Source organism: Leptodactylus fuscus, chromosome 7 (genome assembly GCF_031893055.1).
Source record: "Leptodactylus fuscus isolate aLepFus1 chromosome 7, aLepFus1.hap2, whole genome shotgun sequence".
Lineage (NCBI taxonomy): Eukaryota > Metazoa > Chordata > Amphibia > Anura > Leptodactylidae > Leptodactylus > Leptodactylus fuscus.
Window position 1 is genome coordinate 30,058,259 of NC_134271.1, and position 10,372 is coordinate 30,068,630.

Genomic DNA, 10,372 nt, shown 5'->3' on the forward strand with positions numbered 1-10,372 from the left:
TGCACCATCAAAGGCACCATCAGGCGTTTCTTTACAACAACCCACCATCTCTCAGACATTGGAGCGGCGGCAGAAATACACTGCTAACCACCCACACGCGCAAGCCTTGAACGCCAACATCGCTAAACTGCTGGCCCAGGAGATGTTGGCGTTCCGGCTTGTTGAAACTCCCGCCTTCCTGGACCTGATGGCAACTGCGGCACCTCGCTATGCCGTCCCTAGCCGTCACTACTTCTCCCGGTGTGCCGTCCCCGCCTTGCACCAGCACGTGTCACTCAACATCAGGCGGGCCCTTAGTTCCGCGCTTTGCACAAAGGTCCACTTGACCACCGACGCGTGGACAAGTGCATGCGGACAGGGACGCTACATTTCACTGACGGCACACTGGGTGAATGTAGTTGAGGCTGGGACTGCTTCCCAAACTGGCCCGGTGTACCTCGTCTCCCCGCCTAACATTCCTGGCAGGGACACGAGAAGAACACCCCCCTCCTCCTCCTCCTCTACCGCCTCCTCCTCCGCCACCGCCTCCTCCTCCGCCACCGCCTCCTCCTCCGCTGTTAGATTGACCCCAGCTACGAGTTGGAAACGTTGCAGCACTGGCGTTGGTAGACGTCAGCAGGCTGTGCTGAAGCTGATCAGCTTGGGGGACAGACAGCACACTGCCTCCGAGGTGAGGGATGCCCTCCTCGATGAGACGGCAATATGGTTTGAGCCGCTGCACCTGGGCCCAGGCATGGTCGTTTGTGATAACGGCCGGAACCTGGTAGCAGCTCTGGAGCTTGCCGGACTCCAACATGTTCCATGCCTGGCCCACGTCTTCAACCTAGTGGTGCAACGTTTCCTAAAGAGCTACCCCAATGTTCCAGAGCTACTGGTGAAAGTGCGGCGCATGTGCGCCCACTTTCGCAAGTCGACAGTAGCCGCTGCTAGCTTAAAATCTCTCCAGCAACGCCTGCATGTGCCACAACACCGGCTTTTGTGCGACGTCCCCACACGCTGGAACTCAACGTTTCAGATGTTGAATAGAGTGGTTGAGCAGCAGAGACCTTTGATGGAATACCAGCTACAAAACCCTAGGGTGCCACAAAGTCAGCTGCCTCAGTTTCACATCCATGAGTGGCCATGGATGAGAGACCTTTGTGACATCCTACGGGTCTTTGAGGAGTCCACAAGGAGGGTGAGCTCTGAGGATGCGATGGTGAGCCTTACAATCCCGCTCTTGTGTGTTCTGAGAGAATCCCTGATTGACATCAGGGATAACTCAGATCACACAGAGGAGTTAGGGATAGCATCCGATCCGTCACAGCTGGAGAGTAGGTCCACACATCTGTCCGCTTCACTGCGTTTAATGGAGGAGGAGGAGGAGGAGGAGGAGGAGGAGGAAGAAGAGTTGTCCGATGATGTGATGGTGATACAGGAGGCTTCCGGGCAACTTCGAATCGTCCCATTGTTGCAGCGCGGATGGGTAGACATGGAGGATGAGGAGGAAATGGAGATTGAACTTTCCGGTGGGGCCAGAGGAGTCATGCCAACTAACACTGTGGCAGACATGGCTGAGTTCATGTTGGGGTGCTTTACAACCGACAAGCGTATTGTCAAAATCATGGAGGACAACCAGTACTGGATCTTTGCTATCCTTGACCCCCGGTATAAAAACAACATCTCGTCTTTTATTCCGGTAGAGGGGAGGGCCAATCGCATCAATGCTTGCCACAGGCAATTGGTGCAGAATATGATGGAGATGTTTCCAGCATGTGACGTTGGCGGCAGGGAGGGCAGTTCCTCCAGTAGGCAACCAAGTTCTCACCGGTCCACACAAACGAGGGGCACACTGTCTAAGGTCTGGGACACCTTGATGGCACCCCCTCGCCAAAGTGCCGCCACGGAGGGTCCTAGTGTCACCAGGCGTGAGAAGTATAGGCGCATGTTGCGGGAATACCTTTCCGACCACAGCCCTGTCCTCTCCGACCCCTCTGCGCCCTACACGTATTGGGTGTCGAAGTTGGACCTGTGGCTTGAACTTGCCCTATATGCCTTGGAGGTGCTGTCCTGTCCTGCCGCCAGCGTCCTATCTGAGAGGGTGTTCAGTGCAGCCGGTGGCATCATCACTGACAAGCGCACCCGTCTGTCAGCTGAGAGTGCCGACCGGCTCACTTTGATAAAAATGAACCACCACTGGATAGAGCCTTCATTTTTGTGCCCACCTGTGTAAAGCACCCCAACATGAAACTCCATGTCTGTACTCAACCTCTCCAATTCCTCCGCATCCTCATACTCATCCACCATAAGCGTTGCACAATTCTGCTAATACTAGGCTCCCTCCAACATGATTTCCCCCAACTCTGCTGGTTAGAGGCTCCCTCCACCCTGATTTCCACCAACTCTGCTGGTTAGAGGCTCCCTCCACCCTGCTTTCCCACAACTCTGCTGGTTAGAGGCTCCTTCCACCATGAATTTGCCCAAACTGGGCTGTTTAGAGGCTCCCTCCACCATGAATTGGTCCAAACTGGGCTGGTTAGAGGCTCCCTCCACCATTAATTGGTCCAAACTGGGCTGGTTAGAGGCTCCCTCCACCATGAATTTGCCCAAACTGGGCTGTTTAGAGGCTCCCTCCACCATGAATTTGCCCAAACTGGGCTGTTTAGAGGCTCCCTCCACCATGAATTGGTCCAAACTGGGTTTTTTAGAGGCTCCCTCCACCATGAATTGGTCCAAACTGGGCTGGTTAGAGGCTCCCTCCACCATGAATTGGTCCAAACTGGGGTGGTTAGAGGCTCCCTCCACCATTAATTGGTCCAAACTGGGCTGGTTAGAGGCTCCCTCCACCATTAATTGGTCCAAACTGGGCTGGTTAGAGGCTCCCTCCACCATTAAATTGGTCCAAACTGGGCTGGTTAGAGGCTCCCTCCACCATGAATTTGCCCAAACTGGGCTGTTTAGAGGCTCCCTCCACCATGAATTTGCCCAAACTGGGCTGGTTAGAGGCTCCCTCCACCATGAATTGGTCCAAACTGGGGTTTTTAGAGGCTCCCTCCACCATGAATTGGTCCAAACTTGGCTGTTTAGAGGCTCCCTCCACCATGAATTGGTCCAAACTGGGGTGGTTAGAGGCTCCCTCCACCATTAATTGGTCCAAACTGGGCTGGTTAGAGGCTCCCTCCACCATTAATTGGTCCAAACTGGGCTGGTTAGAGGCTCCCTCCACCATGAATTTGCCCAAACTGGGCTGTTTAGAGGCTCCCTCCACCATGAATTTGCCCAAACTGGGCTGGTTAGAGGCTCCCTCCACCATGAATTGGTCCAAACGGGTTTTTAGAGGCTCCCTTCACCATGAATTGGTCCAAACTTGGCTGTTTAGAGGCTCCCTCCACCATGAATTGGTCCAAACTGGGGTGGTTAGAGGCTCCCTCCACCATTAATTGGTCCAAACTGGGCTGGTTAGAGGCTCCCTCCACCATTAATTGGTCCAAACTGGGCTGGTTAGAGGCTCCCTCCACCATGAATTGGTCCAAACTGGGGTTTTTAGAGGCTCCCTCCACCATGAATTGGTCCAAACTTGGCTGTTTAGAGGCTCCCTCCACCATTAATTGGTCCAAACTGGGCTGGTTAGAGGCTCCCTCCACCATGAATTGGTCCAAACTGGGTTTTTTAGAGGCTCCCTCCACCATGAATTTGCCCAAACTGGGCTGTTTAGAGGCTCCCTCCACCATGAATTGGTCCAAACTGGGTTTTTTAGAGGCTCCCTCCACCATGAATTGGTCCAAACTGGGCTGGTTAGAGGCTCCCTCCACCATGAATTGGTCCAAACTGGGGTGGTTAGAGGCTCCCTCCACCATTAATTGGTCCAAACTGGGCTGGGTAGAGGCTCCCTCCACCATTAATTGGTCCAAACTGGGCTGGTTAGAGGCTCCCTCCACCATTAATTGGTCCAAACTGGGCTGGTTAGAGGCTCCCTCCACCATTAATTGGTCCAAACTGGGCTGGTTAGAGGCTCCCTCCACCATTAATTGGTCCAAACTGGGCTGGTTAGAGGCTCCCTCCACCATGAATTGGTCCAAACTGGGCTGGTTAGAGGCTCCCTCCACCATTAATTGGTCCAAACTGGGCTGGTTAGAGGCTCCCTCCACCATGAATTTGCCCAAACTGGGCTGTTTAGAGGCTCCCTCCACCATGAATTTGCCCAAACTGGGCTGTTTAGAGGCTCCCTCCACCATGAATTGGTCCAAACTGGGTTTTTTAGAGGCTCCCTCCACCATGAATTGGTCCAAACTGGGCTGGTTAGAGGCTCCCTCCACCATGAATTGGTCCAAACTGGGGTGGTTAGAGGCTCCCTCCACCATTAATTGGTCCAAACTGGGCTGGTTAGAGGCTCCCTCCACCATTAATTGGTCCAAACTGGGCTGGTTAGAGGCTCCCTCCACCATGAATTTGCCCAAACTGGGCTGGTTAGAGGCTCCCTCCACCATGAATTGGTCCAAACTGGGGTTTTTAGAGGCTCCCTCCACCATGAATTGGTCCAAACTTGGCTGTTTAGAGGCTCCCTCCACCATGAATTTGCCCAAACTGGGCTGTTTAGAGGCTCCCTCCACCATGAATTGGTCCAAACTGGGTTTTTTAGAGGCTCCCTCCACCATGAATTGGTCCAAACTGGGCTGGTTAGAGGCTCCCTCCACCATGAATTGGTCCAAACTGGGGTGGTTAGAGGCTCCCTCCACCATTAATTGGTCCAAACTGGGCTGGGTAGAGGCTCCCTCCACCATTAATTGGTCCAAACTGGGCTGGTTAGAGGCTCCCTCCACCATTAATTGGTCCAAACTGGGCTGGTTAGAGGCTCCCTCCACCATTAATTGGTCCAAACTGGGCTGGTTAGAGGCTCCCTCCACCATTAATTGGTCCAAACTGGGCTGGTTAGAGGCTCCCTCCACCATGAATTGGTCCAAACTGGGCTGGTTAGAGGCTCCCTCCACCATTAATTGGTCCAAACTGGGCTGGTTAGAGGCTCCCTCCACCATGAATTTGCCCAAACTGGGCTGTTTAGAGGCTCCCTCCACCATGAATTTGCCCAAACTGGGCTGTTTAGAGGCTCCCTCCACCATGAATTGGTCCAAACTGGGTTTTTTAGAGGCTCCCTCCACCATGAATTGGTCCAAACTGGGCTGGTTAGAGGCTCCCTCCACCATGAATTGGTCCAAACTGGGGTGGTTAGAGGCTCCCTCCACCATTAATTGGTCCAAACTGGGCTGGTTAGAGGCTCCCTCCACCATTAATTGGTCCAAACTGGGCTGGTTAGAGGCTCCCTCCACCATGAATTTGCCCAAACTGGGCTGGTTAGAGGCTCCCTCCACCATGAATTGGTCCAAACTGGGGTTTTTAGAGGCTCCCTCCACCATGAATTGGTCCAAACTTGGCTGTTTAGAGGCTCCCTCCACCATTAATTGGTCCAAACTGGGCTGGTTAGAGGCTCCCTCCACCATGAATTGGTCCAAACTGGGTTTTTTAGAGGCTCCCTCCACCATGAATTTGCCCAAACTGGGCTGTTTAGAGGCTCCCTCCACCATGAATTTGCCCAAACTGGGCTGGTTAGAGGCTCCCTCCACCATGAATTGGTCCAAACTGGGGGTTTTAGAGGCTCCCTCCACCATGAATTGGTCCAAACTTGGCTGTTTAGAGGCTCCCTCCACCATGAATTGGTCCAAACTGGGGTGGTTAGAGGCTCCCTCCACCATTAATTGGTCCAAACTGGGCTGGTTAGAGGCTCCCTCCACCATTAATTGGTCCAAACTGGGCTGGTTAGAGGCTCCCTCCACCATGAATTGGTCCAAACTGGGTTTTTTAGAGGCTCCCTCCACCATGAATTTGCCCAAACTGGGCTGTTTAGAGGCTCCCTCCACCATGAATTGGTCCAAACTGGGCTGGTTAGAGGCTCCCTCCACCATGAATTTCCCAAAACTTGGCTGTTTAGAGGCTCCCTCCACCATTAATTGGTCCAAACTGGGCTGGTTAGAGGCTCCCTCCACCATGAATTGGTCCAAACTGGGGTTTTTAGAGGCTCCCTCCACCATGAATTGGTCCAAACTTGGCTGTTTAGAGGCTCCCTCCACCATGAATTGGTCCAAACTGGGGTGGTTAGAGGCTCCCTCCACCATTAATTGGTCCAAACTGGGCTGGTTAGAGGCTCCCTCCACCATTAATTGGTCCAAACTGGGCTGGTTAGAGGCTCCCTCCACCATGAATTTGCCCAAACTGGGCTGTTTAGAGGCTCCCTCCACCATGAATTTGCCCAAACTGGGCTGGTTAGAGGCTCCCTCCACCATGAATTGGTCCAAACGGGTTTTTAGAGGCTCCCTTCACCATGAATTGGTCCAAACTTGGCTGTTTAGAGGCTCCCTCCACCATGAATTGGTCCAAACTGGGTTTTTTAGAGGCTCCCTCCACCATGAATTTGCCCAAACTGGGCTGTTTAGAGGCTCCCTCCACCATGAATTTGCCCAAACTGGGCTGGTTAGAGGCTCCCTCCACCATGAATTGGTCCAAACTGGGGTTTTTAGAGGCTCCCTCCACCATGAATTGGTCCAAACTTGGCTGTTTAGAGGCTCCCTCCACCATGAATTGGTCCAAACTGGGGTGGTTAGAGGCTCCCTCCACCATTAATTGGTCCAAACTGGGCTGGTTAGAGGCTCCCTCCACCATTAATTGGTCCAAACTGGGCTGGTTAGAGGCTCCCTCCACCATGAATTTGCCCAAACTGGGCTGTTTAGAGGCTCCCTCCACCATGAATTTGCCCAAACTGGGCTGGTTAGAGGCTCCCTCCACCATGAATTGGTCCAAACGGGTTTTTAGAGGCTCCCTTCACCATGAATTGGTCCAAACTTGGCTGTTTAGAGGCTCCCTCCACCATGAATTGGTCCAAACTGGGGTGGTTAGAGGCTCCCTCCACCATTAATTGGTCCAAACTGGGCTGGTTAGAGGCTCCCTCCACCATTAATTGGTCCAAACTGGGCTGGTTAGAGGCTCCCTCCACCATGAATTGGTCCAAACTGGGGTTTTTAGAGGCTCCCTCCACCATGAATTGGTCCAAACTTGGCTGTTTAGAGGCTCCCTCCACCATTAATTGGTCCAAACTGGGCTGGTTAGAGGCTCCCTCCACCATGAATTGGTCCAAACTGGGTTTTTTAGAGGCTCCCTCCACCATGAATTTGCCCAAACTGGGCTGTTTAGAGGCTCCCTCCACCATGAATTGGTCCAAACTGGGTTTTTTAGAGGCTCCCTCCACCATGAATTGGTCCAAACTGGGCTGGTTAGAGGCTCCCTCCACCATGAATTGGTCCAAACTGGGGTGGTTAGAGGCTCCCTCCACCATTAATTGGTCCAAACTGGGCTGGTTAGAGGCTCCCTCCACCATTAATTGGTCCAAACTGGGCTGGTTAGAGGCTCCCTCCACCATTAATTGGTCCAAACTGGGCTGGTTAGAGGCTCCCTCCACCATGAATTTGCCCAAACTGGGCTGTTTAGAGGCTCCCTCCACCATGAATTTGCCCAAACTGGGCTGGTTAGAGGCTCCCTCCACCATGAATTGGTCCAAACTGGGGTTTTTAGAGGCTCCCTCCACCATTAATTGGTCCAAACTGGGCTGGTTAGAGGCTCCCTCCACCATGAATTGGTCCAAACTGGGTTTTTTAGAGGCTCCCTCCACCATGAATTTGCCCAAACTGGGCTGTTTAGAGGCTCCCTCCACCATGAATTGGTCCAAACTGGGGTGGTTAGAGGCTCCCTCCACCATTAATTGGTCCAAACTGGGCTGGTTAGAGGCTCCCTCCACCATTAATTGGTCCAAACTGGGCTGGTTAGAGGCTCCCTCCACCATGAATTTGCCCAAACTGGGCTGGTTAGAGGCTCCCTCCACCATGAATTGGTCCAAACTGGGTTTTTTAGAGGCTCCCTCCACCATGAATTTGCCCAAACTGGGCTGGTTAGAGGCTCCCTCCACCATGAATTGGTCCAAACTGGGGTTTTTAGAGGCTCCCTCCACCATGAATTTGCCCAAACTCTGCTGGTTAGAGGCTCAATCCACCCTGATTTTCAAAACAAATGTTGGTGCCAACCTCAACTTACTACAAGGGCCAAATTCACTGCTGGTGACAAGCTCTCCTCACTGCAAGTGCCAAATACACATGTTTCAAGGTGTTTTCCTACTGTCAGAGAGGTGGTATTGAGTGTGTAAAGTGTGTAGTTGTTAGGCTGTGATGTTGGGGTAATAGAGGGTCTTTGGTGTGTTAGATGCCCCCAGACATGCTTCCCCTGCTGTCCCAGTGTCATTCCAGAGGTGTTGGCATCATTTCCTGGGGTGTCATAGTGGACTTGGTGACCCTCCAGACACGGATTTGGGTTTCCCCCTTAACGAGTATCTGTTCCCCATAGACTATAATGGGGTTCGAAACCCGTTCGAACACACGAACATTGAGCGGCTGTTCGAATCGAATTTCGAACCTCGAACATTTTAGTGTTCGCTCATCTCTATTGCTGACCATGTCCATCCCTTTATGACCACAATGTACCCAACATCTGATGGCTACTTTCAGCAGGATAATGCGCCATGTCATAAAGCTGGAATCATCTCAGACTGGTTTCTTGAACATGACAATGAGTTCACTGTACTCCAATGGCCTCCACAGTCACCAGATCTCAATCCAATAGAGCATCTTTGGGATGTGGTGGAACGGGAGATTCGTATCATGGATGTGCAGCCGACAAATCTGCGGCAACTGTGTGATGCCATCATGTCAATATGGACCAAAATCTCTGAGGAATGCTTCCAGCACCTTGTTGAATCTATGCCACGAAGAATTGAGGCAGTTCTGAAGGCAAAAGGGGGTCCAACCCGTTACTAGCATGGTGTACCTAATAAAGTGGCCGGTGAGTGTAGAGTTTATTTGCAAACTAACTCAAATCCAGCTCTGTTACATCAGCTTCATATTGTGCATCTTCCAGTGATACTGTGGTAATTTATATTGGATATACAGTATATTAGATATGTGGTAATTTATGTACAACCAATCCCTCATTACTGACAGCAGACATACTGCTATGAATAGAGATAGCAGATCAAGTGAAACCCCGCCCACCAATGTACCGAGAAAATCAGGAAGTGAACAGAGCACACAGCATGCAGGTTGCTGAACAAGCCAGTTGGGAATACCCCTTAAAAAAGGAATGGGAAATATAAAGGAGGCTTTCATACTTTGCCCTGCTGTTAAATCCATTCCTGGATTTGGCTAAAAAAACGCAGCAAAATCTACAACAGAAAAGCAGCTTTTCCACTACATGAGGTTTGCTATGAGATGTCTGCCAGCCAGTTTTCACTACAACTTTCCGCCATAATTCACAGCTGGCTCTGGCTTTCAACCTTTGCAGTGTATATAGTGCAATGTTAATAGTGTTGCCTTACCTTTACAGCTTTGCACCGTTCAAGCTCATGGTATGTATTGTTGTAACAGTTATTGCAGTTGCAGTTGCTGCAGAATTCACCACTTGCAAAGCATTCACAATAACTGAGTGGGAAACAAGAAAAAGAATAAATAAAAGCCGTCACTATTGGTAAGGACAGTAAATTATGAAGCATGTCCTATTTTTACCCACATTTGCAGAACATACAAGGGGATCATACAAGTCTTCTTGCAGATCAGTGTTTATGAACACTAAAAACCTCTACGGTCGTTTGAAGGAGTCCTAACAAATAAATCAACTGGGGACAGTGAAAAAACTTAATGTGACTGCTGAGGCCAATCAGTAAAGGGCCTAAATGTCACTACCTGTGACATCATAGGTCCTCTTCCTGAGACCTACTGAAGCCATGTGACCACTGATGGCAATCAGCGGCTTCAGCAGAACGCCGGAAAAGAACTGGAAGATGCCACTGGAGCAGAGGAACCAAGACACACAGGAGGACAGGTGAGGATGAATTTTTTTAATTTTTTTTCACTGCCCCCAGCAGATTTAAACGTTAACAGGGTTATCCATTTTTGCCTGGACAAACCCTTTAATGTTTGTGGGAGAAATAGTACCATGTAATACTCTATAAGATGTACTGGCAAACTGAAAGAAATTCTGAATGATGTGGAATTTAAAAAAAAACTGTGTGCCACTTTTTTAGGGCAGCTTCACACCAGCGTCCGGTCTCCGCTTTGCAGGTTTCCGTCTTTTGCCTGAGAAAACTGGGTAGGAGACGGAAACTCGGCGGTCAGTTTTTAAACCCATTCACTTGAATGGGTTTTCAAAGTGTCCGCCCGTGAGAGTCTTGTGCCTCTCCGCGGCGAAACTGCTTTTTTTTTTTTTCACCAAAGTCCTGCATGTCCGTTTATGTATCCAGTTAAAT